This window comes from Triturus cristatus, chromosome 10, assembly GCF_964204655.1.
Source record: "Triturus cristatus chromosome 10, aTriCri1.1, whole genome shotgun sequence".
Lineage (NCBI taxonomy): Eukaryota > Metazoa > Chordata > Amphibia > Caudata > Salamandridae > Triturus > Triturus cristatus.
The window spans coordinates 162648477-162674988 of NC_140593.1; positions in this window are offsets into that span (position 1 = coordinate 162648477).

A 26512-nucleotide genomic window follows, 5' to 3' on the forward strand; every position below is an offset into this window, starting at 1 on the left:
AATGTTTGCACTGGGATTTGGGTAACCACATAGAAGCTGAATGTTACACAAGTGGGCCAACAGACCTCCAGTGACAAAGATAAAAAGGTTTGGTCACAGCTGTGGATTCACAAGCATGGAGCTTCCACCACAGCTCTATGTGCTAAACCCGGGTGACAGGGATAGTAGTCCACTGCTAGTTCACTCCTTCAGGTACAATACTGATCCAGAGCCCATCGCACTCATGTCAAGGGAAAGGCATAGGTCTCTGCGCACACACTAGATTACTGTGAGGCTACAGCCAAAGTAAAAAAAACATGATACCAGATAGATGGAGTAGGGCACTTAGGGCAAGGGAGCACAAATGTAGACGATGCTGGGGACATTCCCGTCCCACCATGGTAATACACTTTTTATCAGAATATTTATGGATTTATCTTGATAAGCCGCTTTCCAAAGAATAAACTCTCAGCTGTTGCGCCAAACATGTCACCAAAATGAAATCACACATTGGCTTCATATTGTGTTGAATGGATGATAATTTTGTCCTGTGTTGCAAGAGCAAAGGTGTATGAATACGGTTCAAGTTTGAAGTCGACACCTGTCATTCGTGTTGTGTTGCTCGTGTTGAAAACTTCAGTGGTGAGGGATGTCGCCGGCAAGGAGACGAAGATGGTGTTCCGTCAATGAGATCCTGTCTGCTGCCTTCATTCCTGCTTAGACCATAGGTAATGCAGAACCCCCAGACCTCATAAGCAGCAGCCCTGGACAACGCCAGGGAGCTGCTACCACTGATCTTCTTTGTTGCATGTGGGATTGCAACACCTCGACGAATGGCCATCTCCTTACCTGCCTGTAAGTGGAGACCACGCCAGACATCTTGGGGCCAGGCAGCACAACCAGCCATGAGAACGAGGCCACGTTCAAGTGGACCCTCACCCAAGCCTGAAAGCAGATGAGGAGGAACAGAATCACGCTCTAACTTTACAGATTGGAGCTTATTATGGACTCCTCCATCTGATGACATACTTAGATATTTTGCTCTTTGATTGCTCTAGATCCAGGAATTATATTTAATGACTGTACGAGACTAGACACAGAACATTCTTCATTTACTGTCTCAACAGACAAGCGACTAATAATTTCTATATCTATGTGAGCAGCCCACTACGGCTATTTCAATACCACTTTGATGCGACATTACAAGATACGACTATACTTCCCCAGAGGCGCTGCCTAAGATACCTACTAACCAAACCTACTATTCGTACTATGATCTCCGTCTTCTTATTTCTGAGCGTTGAAAAAGTCACTGTGTTGGCTGCTTTGAGGAAAAGAAATTTGTGAACTTTTGAACATACTGAAACTTAAGAATCCTCATACAGACAATAAATTATACTATATGTTTGAATGACAAGTCCTTAATGTTTGGACCCTATATTAATGTATAACTCTGTTGGAGTGCTTGGGTGACTTTGGAAAAATATTTGTATACATTTGGCATCTTTAGGATCCAGTGTATGAATCACACCTTAGGTAGTAGGGTGTTTGTAACCTGGTAGCACCACATCCTGTACTCTAAAGAATTCAAGTTATACTGTACCAACGAGAAACATAGTTCTTCCTTTATGAAGTGCGAATAATTAAACCACTACCAACCCCTTCTCTTATTAGTAGCTATAAGGGAGGGATACCGGATACATTATACATTCAAGAAACTTATATCATCAACAATGTTATTCCATTACTGATGCTTAAATCATACCCTGACCAATATTAAGCCACAGCGGAGACGAAAAAGCGTGGCGTGTTGCTTGCTTGACGTGGAGATTTCCCACTACATGTAGATAAAGCGATTTGCAACACTATTGAGGGAAGATGTATATATCTTTAGGGTCTTTTACAGGGAAGATCTTTGGACATTCTCCTCACATATTCCCAAACGCAGGTCAGGGCTTCTGTTATTTTGCTATACTTAACAAACTAAGAGAACGAGACCAGTGGTAGCTTTTGTGGTTGGTAGACTTTAATCTGGTTACAATGTTCTGCAGGATAGACATTTTCATGGAAATCTGTCATGAAGCCTGTTTAGTAAATTCCAAGACCAGGTCCTTTTGGACATATGGAGGGATATGCATGGTCATATGTTCAAGCAAGGGTTTCTCTTTATTTCCCCATTTCCATTCTATTCAAGAATAGATCTGTCATAGATAACTGATCGTTTTGGCAAGCTATACGAGATATAAATTTCTCTTCGATCATTCTATCTGATTATGCTACGCTTACCTGAGATTTAGATTTGGGGCTTCAAGCCAATAAAAAGGACAAATGGAGGTTTGACAAATCTTTACTGACAGATAGTATATTAGACAAAACCTAAGGGAGAGAAAGGTACTTAGAAGAAAATGACATAGGTAAAGTGTCCTATGGGATGCGTTTAAAGCAGTTTTTAGTGGGCATGGTATAACAGCACTAAATATATGTGAGGAGTTCACTGAATACTTCAACTAAGGGCAGGTTACAGAAAGACCTTAACTTAGTAGAGGACAAATATAAAGCCAACAGTTCCCCCAGACTCCTCCAGAAAGTAACCTCCTTGAGGGGGTCAATTAAATCTTCTGGCAATGGGGAAATCAGAAAAAGAGCTTTTATGTTTGAAACAAAGGTTTTATGAAAAGTCAAATAAAACAGATTTGCTTTTCGCAAGACAACTTAAGACATCCGCTGTTGCCAGTATTGGAACCCGGTGGACTCTCAGTGTTCGAGGAAGAGGCCAAAAGTGAAACACTTAGGGACCCCTATCTGAATCTCTACATTGAAGAACATGTATACCAACTCACTGGACACTTTTATGCAGACCTTTCAAATAGCAAACTTTATGACAACTATTAGTGGGGCTTGAGAGACCCCAGTTACGATAGAAGACATTCCATTGGTAATTAAGGACCTTCATTTAAACAAAACCCCAGGTCTAGATAGATTATCTAATTTGTTTTTTAAGTATATGGAAGTAGCCCCAACACTTGTGGCCATATTCAAATATTTTTTTCAGTTACTTTATGTCACTCCCTTGATGGCTGACGCAAATGTCACTTTCATAAATAAAATCGACAAACCAGAAAACTCTTGTTCCTCGTATAAGCCAACAGCAAACCTGAACTCGGATGCCTAGAATATTACCATAGTTCTGGCAAAGTAGATTTTATCCATACTCACCATATATAATACACCCAGATCAATCAGGATTTATACCTAATAAACAAGCATCAGATAATGTTAAGCAGATCTTACATCTTAGAGAAAAATCAAATAACCATAATATTCCCTTGGCAGTACTCTCGATGGTTGTAGAGAAAGAATTCGGCCATGTCAATTGGCTGTTTTTGAATTGGGTGCTTGAGGTAGTTGGATCCAAATTTTAAAAAACTAGCCTCTATGCCTCAATAAGGAATAATTTATGTAGATAGCAACCTTTATTCATCTCCAGACTGAGAAGGATTGCAACCATTAAAGTGAATGTGCTGCCCAGGTCGAGAGACCTCTTCCAAGTACTGCCAGTGGTTATCTCCCCGAAGGATTTGAAGGATTCACAAGAAATGGTCAGCTCCGTCTTCGGGCAGGGAAGGAACCACAAGTAGCTAGGCGAGTACTGGAATCACACAGACTGGAAGGAGGACTAGGTTTGCCTGGTTTGGGCTGCTACTGTCATGCAGCCCAGCTCCGGGTGCTATTTGGCTGGTCCCTGTACAAAACCGAAAAGCGCTGGATACATATGGAGACTGCCCTTATGAGCTAGTCCCGCAGGATGTGTCATGGATCTCTAGGACCTCCAGTCCTAAAGTGGACTATCTTTTTAAATATTTGGAGGCCTGTGACTTCGCGTAGAAGAATCGAAGGATAACCTCCTTTCCGCCTTTCACTTCCCTGTGGTGCAACCCTGATTTCTCTCCTGGAAACACAGGGGAATATTTTTCCAGAGGTTAAAGGGGGAATGTAGAATGTTTTTTTTTTTTTTTTAAACCGTTTATTACAGAATCCCAAAAATATACAAAGATGGGCCTACAACCTTCAGGCCGGCCGCTAGCAAACAGAAGGAGCATGTAATACAGACAATAGAACGCACGCTGCGGCAAAAGGGAATTCACAGGAGTTGAAAAAGGCGTTGGCAGCCACACCTTCCGGACCCCACATGACGGTTTCATTTTTATATAAATAACAACAAAAAAAGCAAGTCCACAAGGCAACCCACAGTCGGAAACAACAGCATGTGCTCCCCTAGGGGGGGGACCCCACTGATTCATAGGAATATCGAGGGGGGGAATAGGTCAGGACGGGGACTAAGTAAACTCATTGCCCAGAACTGGGAAGACAAACAGGCTAAGGAGACGGGGCCGGTGACGGATCAGGCAGTAGCGGCGGGGTACAGATTCCCCCACGGTAAGCGTTCCAGGGGCCCCATACTTTCACCCACGCACCAGGCTTACCTCTCGCAACATAAGGAATGTAGAATGTTGATGGATATGTTTCAAGGAGAAAAGGTCAAAATATTAGAAGAGTGCAAGAAGGAGTACCACTTAAAAGAGACAGAGCAAATTCATAATTGTCAGCTAAATTACTGGGTTTTGGCTCAGTTGAATAAGGAAGCAGCTACTAGGTAATTAGTTGATATCAAATATATATACAATGCTTAAAAACCCAGGGCTTGAAACACAATCCTCGTACTTGAAGCAAAGGCATTGGATTCTGATTAGGGACGTTCCGCCCCGGGGTAGGCAAGGGTTTGGGGATAGTAGTCCCTCTCTGTGTGGCAGTGCTCAAAATAAGGAATCGATGTTCAAACATTTGCTGGCATTTTATCCCGTATAAGTACAGATAGTGAAAGAGGGTGTGAATGTGGTCAAGAGGGAGATGATCGGCATATTTGTTGGTCATGCCTTGTATCACATACCTTTTGGAAAGACCTTTTGAGCCGCATTGGGGTACCACGTGATGTCGGATCCATCAGTAATACTTCATGGGTGAAACCTCTTCGGCTGCAGGGGACGACCAAACATGATTTGAGAAGAATGATAAACATGGTTCTTACAGTCAAACAAGTGATAGATCACCAATGGAAAACCAAAACTGCTCTAAACTTCCAAGAGTGGGCTGCTAAGTTGTGGTTGTTGTGGTAATGCAAAAGGTAATGGAAGACTTTAATGACCAAGGGGCGATCTTTTAAAAACAATGTAAACCACTTCTGAATTTTTTGATTGGGAGACAGATTGAAATAAGATGCCCACTGGGACTAAGGGCGCTAAAGGTGGTCTCCTTGTGACGCGGAAGGTCTGTATGTGGTAACTGATGGTTTTGAAGTGAGAGGCAATGTGCTAGCCTACTGAAGTCACTCATGATTCGTGTCCAATATTTGTGGTGCATGATGGGCTTAGGAGAGGTGAGGGTGGACATCCCATAAGTATTCTGAAATTGTACTTTTCAACTCTGAGTTCTGGATGTATGGCTTTCCTTTAAGGTTTGTAATATTAAAACCAATAAAGTGCCTAGGAAAAAAAAGGAAATGTCAGTGATACGTCATTAGTTATGCACAGTTGAAAACTATTTGTGATCATAGATGTGGGGTATCATGAATAACTGCTGAGGTCTCATTTTCATTTAACCCTTTACTTTGCATGGTGCCAAGATGGTTTAAACTGATTTTCCTTTTGGATAGGCGCTTGCATCAGTCGTCCTCCCCCCAAGGTTCCTCACAATGATTGTTTTGAGAACTTGAAATCTTTATTGGTTGATATTATGGCTTTTTGTATGAAATGCATTGCTACTCGTGATTTTGGGTGCATTTTCTGTTGGCGCTCTTGTGTTCAGTCAGGCAAGTTTTAATTTCCAAATATATAGAACTATTGACGGGTTAATGGTTCTAGTGACATAAAAACAAAGGAATGACAGCTGAGTGCTTTTTTATGCTTTATAATGTCATCAGAACCTCCACAGCAGTATTACAGGCCTGTAAGTTTAAAAAACGAGTGTCTTATTTATCTATTACATTGTGTAGCATGGCGTATGGTTTTTGTCTCATTTTCCCTCATTTCATTTTACTTCCCTCAGTTTTGTCCATTTTCTTCTTCCCTCCCTTCAAACTTCCTTGGTACAATTCCCTCGCCCCTTCCCTCCTCTTACCCAATTCGTTCATACCCGCTTTCCTCCTCCAATGCGCATTAGCTGCATTGCCTCACTTCTTTCCTCCTCTCATTCCCTTCCATTTCATCTGCTCTTCTCATCCCTTTTTCCTTCCATTCTCTTTCACCTTACCCTACCCCACTCCAGTTTTTTCCTCCATTTCCTCTCTTCTGTCACATGTTTATTTCTTTCCATTCTTCCAATCCTTTCGTCTATTCTAATTTTGGGCTTCTCTTATCTTGCCCTGTTCCTTCCATTCCATCTTCACTTATGTCCCCTTCGCTCCTCTGACCCTTCCATTCCATTCCTACTTCAAACACCGCTTCTTTTCCATCAATTAGCTATATCTCCTCTCACTTTTTCTGTTGCTTTTTTCCACCTCCTTTACCTTTTCCCACCTCTTTTCTTTCCTTCCACATTGTTCCTTCACTTCACTCTTGCCTTCCTCTCACTTCCATTCCTTCTCTCCTGTCACCTATTCTTCCATTACCTCCCTCATATTCTTACACGCCTTTGAATCCCCTTTCCTTTCTCTCCTTATTCTTCTCAGGTTTTTCAGGTTTTAATGTCTTTATTTCGATAATAAAATCATAAAAGACAGCAGAAATTACACAAACAGTTTGGGCCATGCTTTACAAACACCATATACTGTCCAGATTACAAATATTTTTACACACAATAAAAACTATACATTAAAAATAATCCTTGTTAAGCATCCCATTTATATTTAGACGATCCGTTTATGTGTGTTTTTTAAAAACATAAAATCAATAAATAAAACCATCTTAAAATACTATACAATATCCATCTTTGGATAAGATGTTTTAAGTACGAATCGTATAAGCAATCATTTCTAACTATTTATGGGCTCTAATGATCCAAACCCAGCCAAGGAATTTCGCTGTGCTCACCACAAACAACTCTGAGGTATTGGTCTTCAATGCCCGAATGGCCTCCGCGGACCTACTACAAGTAAGGCGTTGAAACAGAGGTTTTATCCATTTTCTACGTGGGTCTTGGTACATGGGGCAGGCAAATAAGAGGTGACCCTCTGTCTCCTTGTGACCAGGACACCATTGACAAAATTCAGTTACTCCAGTACCCCAATTTTTGGTGAATGTATTCAAGGGCAAAGAACCCACCCGAAACTGATGGTAGAGTTTCTTATCTAGCGGCCTGGTAATGATATCCCAGTAGTTCTCACGGGAAGGATCCAGCTTGTTAGCCAGGAACCTACCTGTTAGACTTGTGGAACTAGAAGCAGACACTAAGGTTTGTCGAACCGAGGCCCAGTACAATGCTTTAAATTCTTGTTTGGAGGGAAACACATTGGTTCCTGGAGACAACCACAGCTGTTCCAAACCCATTTCAACCAAGATGGTTCTAACCGTGCGTAGCCATGGAATTCTCCCGGATCCCTCAATGGACCTAACTTCGACAAGTTCATTAGCAAATGAGGCAAGGTCAGGAGAAGACCAAATCCGTCTCCAAAAGGCAACCAATCTGAACCTCGCCATCTCATTAATTGGATTACAACCTAAGTCCAAACAAAGGGGTATAGATGGGGTTGATTGCGGAAGCCCCACTAGATTCCGCAAGAACTTACACTGTGCTTTAAACAGGCTAGAAAGATCCATATACGCCCAAAGATCCGCTCCATATAAAATAGCAGCGTTAATCTTTGCGTCATAAATTTTTAGCGCTGGGTGCACACGTTTAGTGATGGATCTCTTTTGTTCCCTAAGGAGACAGCCAGTTAAGCGGGCCAGTTTAAGCTGCTGTTCGACTACCTGCTCCTTCCATCGCAGGCGAAAGTCTAGTGTAACCCCTAGGTAGGACATATGATCTACTTGTTCCAAATTAGCCCCACCCATCCTTACCGAGCTCCGAACCGAAATGTTCTTAGTAAAAACCATAAACTTAGTTTTGCCCACGTTTACCTTCAAATCGTTGATGACACAAAACTCCTCAAAGCGGTTCAGAGCCCGCTGTAAACCGCTTCTGGTCTTAGAGAGGAGCAGAGTGTCGTCAGCGAAGATAAGCATGGGGAACTTCTTCCCAGCCAGGGAGGGAGCGTCAGTTGGGAAGGTCTTGAAAAAGTTTACTACCTGGTCAATAAATAACAGGAAGAGTGTGGGCGCCAGGACACAACCCTGACGAACCCCGCGTGTTACTGGGAAGCTGTTCGTCACTTGTCCTTGACCGCCCCACCGAACCCTAGCAAAATTGTCCTCATGCAGTTTAACAATTAAATCCAGAAGTTCCAAGGGTAAACCCAAGTCTCTCAAGACGCACCACAGTTTAGCCCTCGGGACCATGTCAAAAGCCGCCTTTAGATCAATAAAAGCGGCGAAAGTTTTCCCCCCGCCTAACAGCACCACCTTCCAGTAAATCAGACAAAATCTAAACACCTGGTCGATGGTGCTGATACCGGATCTAAAGCCTGCTTGCATGGGAGACAAAATGCACTCGGAGACCATCCAACCCTGAACTCTACCTAAGATCATTCGTGCAATGACCTTTTGGAGGGAGTCAATAAGGCTGATCGGGCGATAATTGCCTGGGTTGGACCGATCCCCTTTTTTGTGGATTGGAAGGATCTCAGCCCCCTTCCAGCTCTTTGGGATTCTGGCTCCTTGGGCAATTGCATTAGCTAACCTGGTAATGAATGAATGAATGAAAGGTGAGCTTATATAGCGCAACTGTCACTCCAGACGGAGCCTCCTGGCGCTGAAGATAACCGGGTAGACTGTACTGTACTAACTAGATAAGGGCAAGAGAGTGAGCGGTACCCAAAGTTCTTGGTTGGATTTATTCTTCTCATATGCTCCCCTTTTCTCCTCACTTCTTTACTTTCAGATCCTCTCTCTCCCCTTCTATCCTCTGACTTGGTTCAATTTCCTCTCTCGCGACATTTCTTGCCTGCATTCCTTGCCTCTCCTCTTCCTCTCAAAACCCCATTGTTCCAACTGAAGAACCGGGGTTTAACCCAGCGGCGTCAGGGGCACGCCTGAGATCTTCGAGTTCACCTGTCTTGGTATACAGAGACACGGAATACTTCTGGATGGCATCAGAGACCAAGTTGATTAGCTGCAGCTAGTAACAGTGATCCTAGAAATACATCACGGTGTAAATTCTCAGGAGACTGCTCATTTTACTAAGGCGAGACGTCTCCTTTTATACCCAATATTCACATTATAAATGTACACCCACTGCACAAAATTCTAGCCAATAAGGTACATTTTCAAACAAAGTGTCACATAACAAAAACTCAATTTACAGTATCCCAACCCAAAAGTTAATTATTAGGAATGTCCCAAATTCAATCTCCACAAGCCGGACAAACCTATAATTGAAAGCATAACCCATGTAATGAAGAAACATAAAAAAAGAAACGGTAACAGATGCTGAACAAGATAAGGCATGTGCAAGGAAACTAAAAGTTAACGATGTCCTGAACATTGATTGGCAATCTCAGACAAAGATCGATCAGGGAAATTGGCTTTGCGGGGTCAGTTTCAGGTGCATAGGTCAGTTTTTTACAGTTGATTTCAGAGTAAAAAAGAAACCTAGTTAATGTATACATGAACTAAGAAGGCCAGGCCACTTTATTCGCCAGGCTACCTTCACAGGCCTACGTGAGGTGTGGTAAATATTCTTTTTACCTTGACTGAATTTCATACGGAATCTAAAATAAAGTAAAATAGCTCAGAATAACAAGAGGCAGAATCCGTGGTATAAGAGATTTTCTGAATGTGCTTTATTCCAAAATGGCCGACTCGAGTGGCGGCCTTCAGGTTCCGTCACCACGAGGGTTCAGGAAGTGAAGTACAATACTTTATTGACAAGAAGTAACTTTTATAGGTCATACATTACAATGAAACGAATGCAAAAGGCGTAACAATTGATAAGAGAAATGACATAGTGGTACGTAATCGAAACTAGGCGTAATAAGGAGCAGAAAGAAACATGATTGGCTCTGATTATCATGCATAGGTGGATCTATAAGATAATACTTAACATAGATGCGTGCGCAGCAGCATGACGTGTGATTGACGTGCAACTAGGGGGTGAAGGGGACTTGACATTTAGCTCTACATGTGGAGACGAGAAGTCTGGGGGGTCAAGTCAACCTAATCCCAAATCATATCTAACATCCTATGTTTAGAGAACTATGTTATCCACAAGGAAAGACTCTCGGACAGGAATCTATTCTATACTGACTGTGTGTGCGTGTACAAGCGTCTAAGTGTCTATATGAGATGCGAGGGGCAGAAAACTTTCCATGGCAACAGGGCTATGAATTACTTGCAGAAGGACGGAAAGGCCGAGTCCTTTGCTTGTGAGCTAAAGGAAATGTTTACCTAAATCACTAGACAGGAATGCATCGGCTGAAGAGCAAAGTAGATAATTCGAAGGTGAAATACAGCTTCTTGGCAGGCAGGCAAAACTGGCCGAGGCAGGCACCGTTAGCTACACAGGGAGTAGGACAAAGTTCATGGATACAGATGCGAGCTCAAGCTGAAGCTGTCAGAGACAGAGAGCAGGGAAAGGCTTTGAGGACAGAATCGGGCCTACTTGCCTGAACTGTAAAAATGGAGTAACTTAGCCATATAAAGTCGGTGGCCTTTCATACTTAGGAATCGAATATCCAGCCCATTGATGGCGGATCTGACAGAGAACATGTTGACGGTGGACGCACATATGTTTGCGTTTGGAAACTGGAACTGGAGGGATCATACATGTACTTGTGACATGCACATAGAACCGTTGGGGTCCAAGATAGGGGACATAACTGATCAGGAAAATCCACATTTCCACATTCCCTCCTTGTCCCCTACTTGCCCTTCAAGAGATATCAATCTTCATCATTCCATCGATTTGCTCATGGAGCATCATTTCTTCTTCCTTCTTCTTCCGGCATTTTGAACGAGAACTTTGATATGGAATGCATGATGTGGCACACAGACCACAAATCGCTGGTCCACATTGCAGGCATAGACAACAACTGAAGAGCATAAGAAGGCCAATACCTAGGAAGGATAGAACTCTCCATCCCCAGGCTGATATCACACTCCAAAACCACCCGGACCACGTCCAAGTGCCTGGATTCTCGTGTATCTGGCTTACAATCTTATGAAGGCGTGTTATAGCTTTATATACAGATGGCGAATTTTCTGGTATGAATATGCAGCAGCTGGATCCGATGACCCTGCAAGCTCCGCCCCTATCGGCCAGGATGACGTCAAGGACAAGACGATTCTGGAGAACAACAATTCTCATCACTGATTGTTCCTCTGTCAGATTGCCTAGGGCGGCTATAGTCTCGTTTACTACAGCTTCAAGAGTCTTGGTTAGTCTGCGTATCAGCTTACTATTTGATATTGTACCTATATAGGGAAAGATACCTTTATTGAAATCTACATACTTGTCCCATGCCGTCTCAGTATAATCGACAACTGGGAGATCTCTTCGCTCTCTATTGTGTACTAAATGAACATTCCGATAATAATCAGGGGGAGCTAGGAAGACAGGTGGCAGAAGGAATGCTATGTAACAGGTACCATCCCAATCTAGAGGCAGACGCATATATGCCGTCTGACCACATATAAAGTAAGAATGGCGAGAAGCTCTAAATGAAGATTTACCTTGATCACTATATTCTACTGTAGTAATGCATTGGCTGTGGCCCATATGTATGGAACCAACTTTTCTTACACATAATTCACCCTTAACTGGAAATACTGACATAGTGGGCAGAATTAGTTCAACTTCGGATTTGACATTCAGAATCATAAGATTAGGTGTAAAATTACCTAATTTATACACTTCATTTTCTAGATCAGTTCCTGTTCTACTGGGGTGACCCTCCTTATTAGGATGACAGACTTTGAATAAAACTAGATTCAGATTTCCCCATATCCAATGTTGTTGATAAACGGCTGTGTCTGGGTCTATGGAATTTAGTAAACTAAACCATGCTCCACAGGAGCCATTGTGTGTGAACGGATGTGGAAAGAAAGGCAGAACTCCTTTGTTATTCTGATAGGGAGGGAGTCGGCCACACACCCAACAATTGGTGGCATTACTAGTCTGATGGGAATGATGTAACATACTAATGAAGGTGTTATTGCGCAGCGCAAGTCTATAAGATAATTCATGTGGCGGTAGGTCACTAAAAGAATGTTCAGCAGCAACATTATAAACATGTCTAGAAATAGGATGATATATGTGCAAAATCACACTCGTAATAATTATTAAAACACTCAATAATAACAAAATTAATAATGTCCTCATACAGTAGCTGCGCAGTGATTTACAATACGCCTGTCGTTTCAACATTTCTCCGGTATTTTCTCTACTCAGGTCCAAGGGATACATGTCAGAGACAATTCAACCGCTTCACCTTGGAGAGGACTTAAACAATCAAATTGCTCGACTGTTTGGGCCTAAGCTTTAATTTATAGCACTGAGAGTCATTCTGTTCAACAAAGGGAAGTTTTGAATCAGTCTGTGAGGGAGTGCAGGGCACAGTGTCTATATCCGAGGATAGTCCATGAAATTTCCTTCTGTGGCTGGAATGTATCCATCCCTTGCGGCCCTCAACTTTCACGGCTGTTCTTGTGGTCAGCAGGACTAGCTTCGGTGCTTTCCACCTGGGCTCCAACTGGGTCTTCCGATCAAAATTTCTCACAAGCACCAGATCTCCCGGGGCAATGTCATGGGGTTTCACCTCAGTGTTGTCAGGAAAAGCTGCAGCTACCTGTGAACGACAAGATTGTAGTGCAGACATCAAGGAAGCCAAGTAATCTGTCAGCATATTACAATTAACATCAGTTATTTTACGTGGTATAGGCGTCCCCCACATATTTGGTGGCCTTCCGAAGATCACCTCATACGGGGATAGCCCTGTTCGAGAGTGTGCTACCATTCTTATGTAAAATAGTGCAACTGGTAAGGCTACTATCCAGTCAACACCTTTCTCCTTACATATTTTAGACAATCTGATTTTCAAAATTTGATTATGTCGTTCCACGAGACCTGCTGCCTCGGGGTGTCGGACACAATGGAATTTCCACTGATATCCCAACAAAAGTGAGACATGTTTCATTAATTCGGATGAGAAAGGCTGGCCGTTATCTGAATATACAACACGTGGTAAACCGTACCGTGGGAAGAATTCTCGAACTAACTGTTTGGCAGTAGTCGGGGCCGTGTAATCTGATACTGGGTACGCCTCAGTCCATCGGGAGAGAGCGCAGACAACTACAAGAACATATTTGAATCCTCGACATCGTTCCATCTGGATATAATCCATTTGGAGCACTTCAAAAGGATGATTAGGAGTCTGGAATCCACCCTGTTCTACGGGAACACTTTTTCCTGGGTTGAACTGACAACATATCATACAGGTACGGACTTTTTGTTTAGCTGCTGCTCGTAAATGTTTATTGAACCAAATGTGTTGAATGCTATCTAGCATAGCTTTCTCTCCTAAATGCGCTGGGCTGTGAATTGTAGCTATAATGGCTTGGACCATGGAGTCAGGAAGAAACCATACAGATTTCTCCTTCGTCATCCATCCCTGATCTGTCTGGATCCCTCCTAGTTCAGTCCATTTCTTTAATTCTTCTGCAGTAGCATGTGTCTGTATGTCAATTACGTCAAGTGCGGGATCCTTAATTGTCATACATTGTGTTGGTGTCTGAACTATTGGCTTTGTCATGTCTAATGTGCGATTCTGAGCAGTCTGTTTAGCTGTTCTGTCAGCTAAATCATTGCCTTGAGAAATGATATCAGTAACCTTCGTGTGTGCTTTACATTTCATAATCGATATAGCAGTGGGTAGATGTATTGCGTCTAACAAGGCATGAATGAGGGGTCCGTGCTGAATGTGGGCACCATGGGAGGTTAAATAACCTCTCTCTCGCCACAGCACGCCGAAGTCGTGTACAACTCCGAATGCATAACGTGAGTCAGTGTATACATTAACTTTCTTATTTGTGGCTTGAATACAGGCTTGTGTTAGAGCAATAAGTTCTGCTGCTTGGGCTGACAAAGTATCTATACAATTTGTCTCAATAACTTCAGTGTCTGTTGTGACTGCATACGCGGCCACTAAATCTCCTGTACTTGCTCTCATGCACGATCCGTCTACATACAACGTCAGGTCTGGATCTAACAATGGAACGTCTGTCAAGTCTTGTCTAGGTTTCGTCTTTATTTCAATGATTTCAACACAATCATGAGCTAGTGGGTCTGTTCCAATTACAGGTAATAGTGTAGCAGGATTCAATGTATTACACCGTCGGATCTCTATGTGTGGCTGAAACAATGTCAGTTCATAACCGGTAAGTCTTGCTATGGTCAAGTGTTGTGTTTGTGTTCGGTTCACAAGAACTTCTACTGCATGTGGTACTTGTACTGTCAATGGATGTCCTAACACTATGGCATCGCTTTGTCTGATTGCTAAAGCTGTTGCCGCCACTGATTTCAGGCACGCGGGCAAAGCCTGAGCTACGGGATCTAATGTACTGGAAAAATAAGCACATGGCTTGCGTGATCCTGCTTGATCCTGAGTGAGTACTGACAAAGCAGTACCTTCGCGTTCTGTAACAAAGAGTGTAAAATGTTTGCTATAACATGGTGTTGCTAAAACAGGTGCTTGGCATAAAGCTTCTTTTAGGCTTTCAAAAGCTTGTGTATGTTCCTGAGTCCAAGGGAGAACAGTCGATGTGGCTGCCTCCTGTGTGGTTAACTGAATGAGTGGTTTTGCTAGAAATGCGTACTGAGGGATCCACTGCCTACAATATGAAGTGAGGCCTATGAAAGCCCGCACCTCCTTTTGTGTCTGGGGTATTGACATGTTAGCAATTAACTGGATGCGATCTGGTGTAAGCTGCCTTCCCTCCTTGGACAGCGAGTGACCAAGATAAATAACTCGCTGGACACAGAATTGCAGCTTAGAAGGAGACACCTTGTGCCCCTTGTCGGCTAGAAAATGTAAAACTGTCAGAGAAGCCTTTTCACATTCAGGTTCGCTTCTCGCGGTGATCAGCAGATCATCGACATATTGAAGCAGTGCAGTGTTGACTGGCATGTGGATACTGTCAAGTTCTCGTTTCAGTGCTTGGCTGTAGATGCTGGGGCTTTCTGTGAATCCTTGGGGAGCGCGTGAGAATTTAAAGCTGCGCCCATTTAAACTGAATCCGAACAAATATTGGCTTTCCGGATCTATTGGGACGCTGAAAAAGGCATTCTTGAGATCAATTACAGTAAAGAATGTTGCTTCGGAATCAATTGCTGTCAATAATGATGATATATCGGGGACCACAGGAAATTGTGGCACAATGCACTTGTTTAGTTCACGCAAATCAATAACCAATCGGTATACTGGCGGAGCAGTAGGGTCAGTTCGTTTAAGAATCGGAATTATCGGCGAATTACATACATTGGAGTCTGTTTCTACAACTACTCCTTGGGCAATTAACTCATCAATGATTTTCAGCAAAGCCACTACAGCATCTTGCGGTAACTTGTATTGTCGCATTCGTGGTAATACCACTCCTGCCTTGAGTGTAACTTGGTATGGTGTAATGTTCATGTAACCAACATCAGTAGGGCCTTGTGCCCATAGATGCGCTGGTAAAGTCTGTAGTCGGGGATCCATGTCTCTAGACACATAGTGACCTTTAAAATCACGTAAAAACAACCTTACTCCTTCCGGAGAACAACATATTATGGCTCCTAGGGCTTTCAGAGTTTTAATTCCTAACAGATTTTCTGGGCATGATTTAGTAAGCAATAAATCTGTAGTTCGTGTCAAAGGTCCTATCGTAAATGGAAGAGGCTGTGATACTTCATTAACAATAGGTTTTCCTGAAAAACCAAGGGAAACATTTTGAGAGCCTGAGAGGGGTGCCCCTGGAACTTCACTACGTTTTATAGTTGTTCGACTTGCCCCTGTATCGAGTAAGAATTTTCTATCTTGACCTAATAATTTACTATGTACATAAGGTCCTTCTTGATCTACAGGAATCTCGATAAGCGGTAAGTCAACTTCCCTCTCTAGGCTGGTTCATGCGTAACGCTGATACTCAGGATATTCATACTGTGCAGTCTGATACATTTGTCGTGTTGTGGTTTGTGTGGCAGTAGCAGGCAACGGTGGTGCAGCTGGCACAAACTGTATTGGCTGTTGTGCGGCTGGCATGGCCTGGGGATGCGGCATAGCTCCTTGTTCATTCTGATCTTGTCTGAGTGGCCGTGATCTTTCTTGTGTTTTACCTATGGCGATATTATGTTTTAAAACTGGACAATCGTGTACGTAATGACCTGGCTTTTTGCAATAATTGCATGTCCCTTTTACCGGTCCTGCTGAATCGGACTGTGTCATACCCTTTTTATGTCCTTCAGCCGGTACTGTCTGAGACACTAGCATTTTCATTTTTGTATCTTTCATACGTCTTTGTTCGTGTTCTTGTTCATCTCTAATTCTATTGTGATGATACTGTAACATTTGTAGCATTTGTGACGGAGTGTTACTTTGCCAGGTACTCTCGAATTTCAATATTCTATTCTTTACTGGAGGTAAAGCATTTTCTACTAATTTTGTCACAAATAAATGTGGATACGACTCACTACTTGTTTTTATACCACTATTTATTCCAAAACATTTTTCAAATCGGGCATAATAATCACTTGTGTCTTCATCATGCTTTTGTTTACAGGCCGTGATTGCACCCCAATCTTCCTTTTTCGTAGTTAATAAACGTGGCAGTACTTGTACTAGTAAACCTGGTAATGCTTTGACTTTATCCCCGAGCCCTGAACCTGCAGCTCGGGCCTTTTCTTCCGTTTCTAATGCTGTCCAATCTATCTTTTGGTCTCCCACTTCCCACTCTTTTTCTTTCAGTTTTTCATAAATGCCAGCAGGTAATAGCACCTTTAATATCGTCATAATATCAGGATAGGTATACTCTCCCATCAGTAACATGTCCTTAATTTCTCGGTGGAAACCCGCTGGGTCTTTGTCATGACTTGGTACTACTTTCTTCATTTCTAACAATTCAATTTTTGATATGGGTGTGTATACAAATACACGGTGAAACTGATTGTCTTCGCCTTTTATTGGGTGCACTTCTCGTAAGGGATTTTGTCTATCCATACAATACGGCGTTCTTTCTCTGCGGGGCAGCGGGAAAGAATCCGGACTTACAAAAAGGACATACTGTTTACGTGACACTAATATTTCTTTAATTAACTTATTACTAGAACCTCTCCATCTGTTCGTGAGTAGTTCCGTTAATATATCAGGTAAAGGACCAGGGTCAGCATGTTGGCTCTTATATAGTATAAGGAGTTGCTGAATCATATAGATTCCAGCTAAACGTTGTTCATCTGCACTAAGGTTAAAAAACGTATGTGCTACGGTCTCATCACCGTATTTTTCAGGACTGTCAATCCAGTGAACGGCTGATCTGGCCAATTCTTGCTCATCCATGGAATCGAGGAGGTGGTAACCCCTTCGTTCTCGTAGTAGTTTATCTGCGGCTTGGAACAAATGTTCAGGAGACTTTAAATTTATTACAGGCGTCGGATACGTTCTGCTATTATTTGGACATTCAGAGTGTATGGGATCAGAAAAGCATCTAGTATTATCACAGGATCTTCCTCTGCCTACGTATGCTATGGTTTCTGACTGTCTTGCGGAATTCCCTGATTCGGATACTTCATCTTGCTCGAACTCGTCTGTTTCCAATCTTTCTTCGTGAATACGTTCTATTTCTCTACGGATTTTTCGGCACATGGCTATTATACAGTTTTTCTTATCGTGTCTCCCTTCTGATATATTCTGGCTCCATCTTGTAAGAATAAGCATTGCATTCGGGTCTACCCCCGGACGGTCTTGATTTCTGATCACACAGTTTATGAGGAAACGTAACAGTTCCCCCTGTATCTCTACTTTCTGGAATTCCATAGCTCTGTTAATACATTCTGGGTCTCGCCCTGTTTGGACAAAATGATATATTTTATCTAGATGCGTAGTCATTCCTGGTAACCTCGCTAAATACTCTGCGGCTCGTCTGATACGTAATGATGCCAGGACCATTTCGTCCTCTTTACCGACCACCGGGTCATATCTACAATCTATAAGGAGTTCCTTAAGCGTACGTTCACTTACGAATTTGGGTGTACGTGAATGCGCTGACTCTTGAAAAACAAGTTTATTTATTCTAGGTGGTGTAAAGGTATTGCTTGCACCTCCCGTGGCCCCTTCAGGGGCGTCGGGTGTGAATGGATTCGTCGAACGTGATACAGCAACTATAGGTGTCGATACCACTGTAGAATCGATTGCGGGGACAGATGCGGAAACAGATGTGCTTGCCGGAGCTTGTGTCGGGACTTGCTGTTGCACGGGGACAGATACCTGATCCTGACGTTGAACCCCTCCGCCAGACGGTCTATGTGGTGTGGGGTTAGCATACTCGGGAGCTGCGTCATCTAGATATGAGGAAAGAAAAACATCTTCTGCGGTTCGGGGATGCCCTTTTGGATGTACCTTAATTGGAAATAATGGGGGCGGCAAGTCTTTTGGCATCTCTGGAACAGCCTTAGGTAGTCCTTCGGCTAGGAGGGGATACATACCGTTCATAAGAGCATTTCTTTGTCTATCTACTTGTTCTGATTTCACTCGGATTCCTTCCTCAATTAATAGATTTTCTTGAACTTCCTTTGAACTTTCTTTACTCCTCTCTTCTTGTCTACGTGCTTTTTCTGTACGTCTATGAGATTCTTTACGCCATAACTCAACAGCGTCTTTCTGTGACTGTCTGACTTTTCTTTTCCATAACTCTTCCTCCACTTTCATGATGCACTCTGCATCCCAGGTTCCCGCTGCGGGCCACCTTTGACTTTCCGGCAATCCCTTGGTATAATCTACCCATAGATCAAGAAACAATATGGCATCTAAGCCATGCTTGTGATACATAAAATGCCCTGGAGTGTCCCTAGGAGGAATAGGAACTGCTTCTTCAAGCACCCCTTTTCTGGTAGTAATCTGTCTTAACTTCGAGAAGAGCGGCATCTTGACAACTGATCTGATACTTACTCTTGAATTCACTTAATACTAAAAACACAATAATGAACGGTGAACAATGAACAATCATTCATACCACAATATGCAAGACATTTAAACACTTTAAACATTAAACATTAAACATTTAAAAAAAAATGACCGACAATGATGACAGTCTGCATAACTAATCACCAAGCTGAATTCTTGACAATAACTGAATACTTCGGAATACTTGATATACTGCTAAACAGTACATATACACTGCTAAACAGTGCAGACCGGATTTGTGTACCCAAATCCGTCTTGACCGGCACAACCTATGTGCGCGTCAACACGCCTCCCCGGCGACGGTACTCACCGAGTAGCTCCTTGAAACGGAAGGCCTCAGAGAATGGACGGGACTCGATGACTGCGGACAGCGGACCCTCTGGACATCGGGATTTCGAAAACCTGGTGGGCCTCTGTATACCTCGGATCTTGCTCTCTCAGCTAGGCTCTGGTCGGGATACTTCGCACTTCTCACCGCCTCGTCTGGGTTGATCGCAGCCTCAGTCGCCCCCGCTTGACCGGAGGGAGCTTACAGGAAATCCTGCTGGTACGCGTTTATGGTCCGTCCAGCTGTGGCAGGAGACCGGGCCTGCAACGCACCGCCGGCGCGTGAGATGAGAAAGTGTCCCTGTTCGGGCGCCATTATGTGGTAAATATTCTTTTTACCTTGACTGAATTTCATACGGAATCTAAAATAAAGTAAAATAGCTCAGAATAACAAGAGGCAGAATCCGTGGTATAAGAGATTTTCTGAATGTGCTTTATTCCAAAATGGCCGACTCGAGTGGCGGCCTTCAGGTTCCGTCACCACGAGGGTTCAGGAAGTGAAGTACAATACTTTATTGACAAGAAGTAACTTTTATAGGTCATACATTACAATGAAACGAATGCAAAAGGCGTAACAATTGATAAGAGAAATGACATAGTGGTACGTAATCGAAACTAGGCGTAATAAGGAGCAGAAAGAAACATGATTGGCTCTGATTATCATGCATAGGTGGATCTATAAGATAATACTTAACATAGATGCGTGCGCAGCAGCATGACGTGTGATTGACGTGCAACTAGGGGGTGAAGGGGACTTGACATTTAGCTCTACATGTGGAGACGAGAAGTCTGGGGGGTCAAGTCAACCTAATCCCAAATCATATCTAACATCCTATGTTTAGAGAACTATGTTATCCACAAGGAAAGACTCTCGGACAGGAATCTATTCTATACTGACTGTGTGTGCGTGTACAAGCGTCTAAGTGTCTATATGAGATGCGAGGGGCAGAAAACTTTCCATGGCAACAGGGCTATGAATTACTTGCAGAAGGACGGAAAGGCCGAGTCCTTTGCTTGTGAGCTAAAGGAAATGTTTACCTAAATCACTAGACAGGAATGCATCGGCTGAAGAGCAAAGTAGATAATTCGAAGGTGAAATACAGCTTCTTGGCAGGCAGGCAAAACTGGCCGAGGCAGGCACCGTTAGCTACACAGGGAGTAGGACAAAGTTCATGGATACAGATGCGAGCTCAAGCTGAAGCTGTCAGAGACAGAGAGCAGGGAAAGGCTTTGAGGACAGAATCGGGCCTACTTGCCTGAACTGTAAAAATGGAGTAACTTAGCCATATAAAGTCGGTGGCCTTTCATACTTAGGAATCGAATATCCAGCCCATTGATGGCGGATCTGACAGAGAACATGTTGACGGTGGACGCACATATGTTTGCGTTTGGAAACTGGAACTGGAGGGATCATACATGTACTTGTGACATGCACATAGAACCGTTGGGGTCCAAGATAGGGGACATAACTGATCAGGAAAATCCACATTTCCACAGAGGGCAACATAAAATGGTGGCACAGAACAAAATGGAGTCAGACTCGAGAATTACAGAACCTCAGACCCTCCTTTTGCCATTACGTAGGCAATAACCTAAGACTCATGTTAATCTGAATCTAGGTCTATGTCGATATTCATTAGGTCATCAAGGTGTTGCTGTAGCATCATCTTATTATTCTCTACTTCTCTCGGGACAGGTCTCCGAACACTCATAGTAGCACAAAGACTACAAATGGCGGGACCACACTGGATGCAAAGACAACAAGAGAAAAGGATGGTTAAAACCATACCAAGGAATGTCAAAATCTTCCATCCCCATTTGGACAGCAGTCCCCAAAACCATCCCGTCAATGACCAGTCTCCTTCGTCTACATGGATAGACTCAGAGATTTTATACAACCTAGAGATGGCTTGGTACACTGTAGGGGCATTATCTGGTATGTAAACACAGCAACTGGATCCAATCAATTTACATACTCCTCCTCGATCTGCAAGTATGATGTCTAATATCATACGGTTCTGCAAAGTCATAAGGCGGTCCGCTTGAAGCTCAGCTGTAACATTACTAAGAGCACCTGCTGTCTCATTAATAGTAGCTTCAACAACGCGGACAAGCTGTCGAATATGCCTACTATTGATCATAGGACCCCAAAAGGGCAAGAAGCCCTTGAAGAAATCTCCTACTTCGTGTGCTGCGGTATCTTCCTTATTGAAGACACCTTTACCATATCTCGTTCTATGATAGTCTGAAGAAGTAGTATATGTAGAGGGAAGTAGAAACGCCACATAACACGTTCCTGAAAAATCAGGTGGCAACCATGTGTAGGCTCTGTCATGACAAAAAAAATATGTGCCTTTAGCTGGCACAAACGGTGGAGAAGTCCGAGATGAATAGACATAGGTTTGAGCACACACACTCTTACCTAGCTGAGCTTTCGGATTACGACCATTACCTTGAAAACAAAAGTGGCCTTGTGGGGTACAATCCAAATAGGGGGAGACCTTTTTCGTCTCTCCCTCTCTGTCAAACTGGTACTATATCCAGTCACGTTCCAACCAACGTAAGCCTGCACCTCATCCTTAGGGATAGCATTATATGCATCAATATCTCGGATCATAGCTACTATTCCCCTTATTAAGGCACTATTGCTCGAGTTATCTTTAAGGGAACGTAAGGGGCGTACCTCATTTGCATAGATAAACATGGTCTGAAAAGCTCACACAGACCCATTAAAAGAAAAAGGCAAAACCAAATATGGCATACCTTTATCTGTCATATGAGGCATAAGACCACAAACCCAACAAATAGTGGTATTTACTACTAGCTGATGCAACAACTGTATAAACGAGTTGTTGACAAATTCTGATCTCCTTGTCTGTTCATGTTCAGGCAACGTATAAAACTGGTGCAAAGAAACAGTAGTGAAAGAAAACATAGGTTGGGAGGTGGGTGCAGATGTCCGTTGTGTAGCATAGACAGTCCAACCCACACAAGCTAATGTGATACTTAAAAACATCAAAAAGCACAATATTATAAAACATTTGCTATGTATCAATGTACAAAATCTTGTCTTAAGGTCTATTCTCTCAACATCTCTTTCAGTTACAACAGACTCCATCCTCTAACGTGCTGCTCGCTGCAATTTTCCTTCTTCACTCAAGTGTGCGTCCAGGCGTCCTAGACGTCCCTACAACCGCAGACCTTTCGTCAATACACGGGCCACCCCTTAAGTTCTTATACCGCGACCCTGCAGCTGAACCCGGATGGTGGTTCGAAAAAGAAAAAGAAAAATAGTCTCTTGTCTGAAAGACTGTAATTCACAAAAAAATTCAAATTTTATTTGTCCTTTTTAGACCTTAAGTTGTAGCGTTCTTTACCAGGCACAGTTTGATCCTGAAAGAGTGTCTCTGGGTGCGTAGTATCAAGTCTCAAACACGGTGGCACAGCTTCTTGCAAGACTTTATCATCCGTACGTTCTGACTGAGTCCATTTCAGATGTGCATCGCTAAAAGGTACAAATCTCGGAACCCTTTCACTCTCGGAATCGGCAACAAAGGTATTTTCTTACAATGGGTACCATGTACCCAGTTTTTCTTGCCAAACACCTTAATAGCAGTCCGAGTTGATAACAGGACTTGGTATGGACCGGTCCATCTTGGTTCCAAGTTCTTTGACCTCTGGAAATTCTTGGTTAGAACCCAGTCGCCAGGTTGAATCGTGTGGCCTGCGTCTACAGAAACTGAAAGCAAAGTCTCATGAACCTGTTGGTGAAAACAAGCAATTTAGCAGTCAAATCATGTAAGTAGTCAACCAACATAGGGTACTCGATATCACTGTACTTCTTAGGCCTCGGCACACCCCAGACATTCGCCGGGCGTCCAAAAACAATCTCGTATGGGCGAAGTCCCACGCGAGACTGTACTGTCATTCTCGTGGACAAAAGTGCCAATGGTAAGGCATCGGGCCATGTAAGACCAGAGCTCGCTTGCACCTTGGCCAACTTCAGCTTCAGAGTGCCATTATAGCACTCGACCAGGCCTGCTGACTGGGGGTGATTCGCAGCGTGAAATTTCTGTTTAATACCCAGACCCGCACATACTTTCTTCATAATCTGACCCACGAATTCACTTCCATTATCACTCCATACCATCCTCGGCAAGCCATATCTGGGAAGGAATTCTTTGAGCAAAACCTTGGCTGTAGACAAGGCAGTATTATCCTTTAGGGGGTAGGCCTCTATCCATCTGGAAAAGGCACAAACAACCACAAGGACATACTTCAAGTTATTGCATCTTTCCATATGAATATAGTCTATCTGCAGCACCTCGAACGGATACGTTGGAGGAGCAAAATGACCCGCTGGAGTTGGGGTTCCCTTTCCAGGATTATGCATCAAGCAAATCATGCAGTGTTTAACCAAATTCTCAGCACACTTACGAATTCCACCATTCTGCCATACCGGAGCCAACAACTTACATATCCCTTTTGAACTAATGTGAGCCAACCCATGAGCCATAGTAACCACCGGAAGCACATATGCATCCGGCAACAACCATCGTTGGTGCTCTGACAACTCAACCCAACAGCCTGTTGAATCCAACATTCCCGTACTCTCTCTCCACATACTCAATTCTTTATCAGTAGCTTCTGCCTGAATCATCTTCACACTTTCCGTTGTATCTTCACACATTCCTCCTTCCACAACCCATCTGGCAGGACCTGCAACATACATCCGACTCGTCACATCTTTCGCCGTTTCTCTCGCTACTTCATCTGCAAACGCATTCCCTTGACCCACATCATCCGTAACTTTCTTTTTTTTTTTTCTTAACATATTTTTATTGGCATTTCAAGATTCCAATAACAGGATACATTTGTAAATAGGTGCATCAGGCATCTTCGTATCACCCACAGTAACAATCCAGTCACAAGCCTCCATACCCGGAAAACAGTCCTTACATATAATAATCCTTGCTCACCCGCATCTATCGGTGTCCCCTGACGCCCAGACCACACCACCCACATCCACCACAAATCCTTGCAGCGATCATCCGTAACCTTCTTATGCGCACTACACTTCACTGTCGCAATTTGGGTCGGCAAAGTAAGTGATTCAAGAAGTTCACTCACTAATTGTCCATGCTGAATTTTCATACCATGGGAAGTAAGAAATCCTCTCTCTTTCCACAAGCGACTAAAACTGTGAGCCACGCCAAATGCGTATTGGCTATCAGTATAAACATTCACTCTCTTTCCTTTTGACAACACACACGCTCTAGTCAATGCTATCAACTCCGCTGCTTGCGCTGAATTCTGTGCAATACGTGCTGTTTCAATAATCGTGTGCAAAGTTGTGACAGCATATGCTGCAGTCGTCTCTCCATTCGGAAGCTTAAAGCACGAACCATCTACCCATAGGGTACCATCAGGATTCGAAAGAGGAGTATCTTTCAGATCAACTCTACCCTTCGTTTCCTCCTCTGTCCGGAGGTAACAGTCATGCTGTTCCTGAGCATCTGTCTCTACAAAAATCGGCAACAATGTAGCTGGATTCAATGTGTTGCACCGCTTGATGTGCACATGGCTAGCCAAAAGCGTCAACTCATAACCTGACAAACGCGCACTGGTAAGATGTTGAGTCTTCGTTCTATTCAATAGGGTATCCACTGCATGTGGGACCATCACAATCAATGTATTATCCAATACCAAACCAGCAGACTGTCGGATAGAAACAGCCGCTGCCGCTGTAGCTCTTAGACAACTAGGCAACGCCCTAGCTACCGGATCTAAAGTAGCTGAAAAATACGCACATGGGCGCTGCTTGTCTCCAAATTGTTGCGTCAACACTGACAACGCACAACCTTCTCTCTCGTGTACATAAAGTGTAAAAGGTTTACTGTAGTCGGGGGTACCCAACACCGGAGCAGAACACAATGCACCACGCAACTCTTCTGACATTCGTCAGACCAAGGAAGAGGGCGTGGTGTGTCCTTAAGAGTAAGTGCCAACAAAGATTTCGCTAGCAAAGAAAAATTCAGAATCCACTGTCTACAATACGAGGTGATACCTAAGAAGGCACGCACCTCGCTCTGTGTGCATGGCACAGTCATTTGGGCAATCGCTTGAATATGCTCTGGGGTCAATCGCCTTCCCTCCTTCGACAAGAGATGACCTAAGTAGGTCACTTCTTGGCGGCAATACTGCAACTTCGAAGGTGACACTTTATGATGAAGGTCAGACAGGTGTCGCAACAAAGAAAGTGTAACTTCTTTACAAATCTCTTCATCATCAGCAGCAACCAACAGATCATCAACATACTGGATAAGAGTAACACCAGAAGGCAATGCAAGAGTATCAAGCTGAGTTTTCAAAGCCTGACTGTAAATGGAGGGACTCTCACAATAACCTTGAGGAGCGTGCTTAAACCGGAAACCGCAACCTCCTAAAGAGAAGCCAAAAATATCCCTACTTTCCTCAGCAATCGGAATATTGAAGAAAGCGTTCTTCAGATCAATAACAGAAAACCAAGCAGCTGAGGCAGGGATCATAGTCAATAAAGCAGTAATGTCCGGGACAACAGGAAACTGTGGCACAACGATCTTATTGACCTCTCGAAGGTCGATCACAAACCGAAACACAGGTGGCTGAGAAGAGTCAGTACGCTTAAGGACAGGCAGAACAGGACTGTTACACACATTACCTCTCGTTTCTTCAACCACACCTTTCTCAACCAAATCATAGATAATCGCTAAAAGAGCTCTTTCGCCATGACTGGAAATTTTGTACTGGGGAATGCGAGGTAATTTAGCATTCAACTTAAGGGTAACAACGTAGGGTGGAATCTGCAAGAGACCAACATCATTGGGACCTGTAGCCCAAAGTGTATCAGGGAGAGAACGCAGTTCC